The sequence below is a fragment of the Myotis nattereri genome (assembly GCF_964212035.1).
Source record: "Myotis nattereri genome assembly, chromosome: 1".
NCBI classification, from domain to species: domain Eukaryota; kingdom Metazoa; phylum Chordata; class Mammalia; order Chiroptera; family Vespertilionidae; genus Myotis; species Myotis nattereri.
The window spans coordinates 215,767,117-215,768,708 of NC_138075.1; the positions used below are offsets into that span (position 1 = coordinate 215,767,117).

The window sequence follows — 1,592 nt, forward strand, 5'->3', positions numbered from 1 at the left end:
TATTTGTTATATTTGAGATTGTTTAGCGCTCTCATGGGGAAAAGAAAACACCCAAACATAAATCTTTATTCTATCCACCTACTAGTCCTGCAGCACAATCCTATATAAGAAAAGGCTAATATGCAAATTGTCCCCTGGACCTGGAGTTTGACTGGGAGTTCAACCAGGAGGTGGGGCTGGCCGGCCAACTGCCCTCGGCCCCTCCTCCCGGCCAACCCCTGTTCCGGATCGGCCAACCCCACCCCTATCGGTGGTGGGGCCAGCTGGACCCCACCAGGGCATGACTTTGTGCAGTGGGCCTCTAGTTTTAATATAAAAGATTTACTGACAATTGGATGATTTATATGATGTGGGCAGGGAAATATTAACAGTGATTACAAAGTGGCCAGTCTTATAAGTCAAAAGTGATGATCTTTTTTTATTTTATTTATCTTTATTGCTGAAAGCATTGCAGATGGCCCCTAAGAGCTCTGATCTTTGATCCATCCCTCAATCCACTTCAATACCTGGTTGCTATCATCCTCTAGATCTTCTGGTTTATTGCTGGGAAGCTGATACACTATTTCTTCATTGTAGGATGCTAATGCTTCTTCATGAAGAATTTTAAAAACTTCACATTGAACAATATCTCTTAGTTTTTTCTTATTACAACCCCTTGTTTCAAGTCTTTTGTACAATACACTATTATCTGTTTTCAGCACAAAAACGATATGAAACCAGCATTCAGGGAAGAAATCACAACTGTGGTAATCAACAATAACTCCACCATCACTCGGCTTTCTAACTCATCAACTACTCTATCTTTTTTTTGATTTTTTTAAAAAATATTTTATTGATTTTTTACAGAGAGGAAGGGAGAGGGATAGAGAGTTAGAAACATTGATGAGAGAGAAACATCAATCAGCTGTCTTCTGCACACCCCAATTGGGATGTGCCCGCAACCAAGGTACATGCCCTTGACTGGAATAGAACCTGGTACCCTTCAGTCCACAGGCCGACACTCTATCCACTGAGCTAAACCGGTTAGGGCCTCAACTACTCTATCTTCATCTAAAATGGGATACTCATCCTCGTCATCATAGCTGACATATAACTGCCCGTCTCCAGCTAAATCACTCACATTAATGTATTTCAGTTCTGATCTTGATGCAGGTTCTTTGGCCAGTGTGGTTTTTGCAACTCCTCGTGAGCAGGATGTTCAGAAGCAACATGGTCCTCAATGCGATGGCTCTAGAAAACCTGCTTCTGGATTCTTTAATGTGTGAGATCCAGTGCGAGGCAAGGAATACAGGAACCAGAGACCAAGCATATATAATCTAAACCTACCAGCATATAAACCATCTGGGCAGAGCTTTGTATCTCTTTTGTTCACTGACGGCCATTTGTGAACCTGGGTCTGCCAGGCCCCAGAGTGCTGGCCCTGCTTCAAACACATCCTGGTAGGAGTGCTTATATCGTCTGGATTTTCAAATAAAGTGTCCCTCTGGGGGGAAAGAGGAGAGGATGTGAGCAAAGCTGTGTTTCAATCCTCAGAACCAAATAGGGCCCCTCAAGGGGAATATCCCCAGGCAACACAGTTCTGGGACAGACTT

At 43.3% G+C, this 1,592-nt stretch overlaps 1 pseudogene across 1 annotated transcript; it reads right to left on the minus strand.

The window, feature by feature from the left end:
• Positions 1–461: 461 nt before the first annotated feature.
• LOC308527920 (adenylate kinase isoenzyme 6-like) lies at positions 462–1,211 on the minus strand (annotated as a pseudogene). The gene is made up of 2 exons: positions 1,011–1,211; positions 462–780 (listed from the first exon to the last, which is right to left on the minus strand). The product of its transcript is annotated as an adenylate kinase isoenzyme 6-like (transcript).
• Between the last annotated feature and the right edge of the window lie 381 nt (positions 1,212–1,592).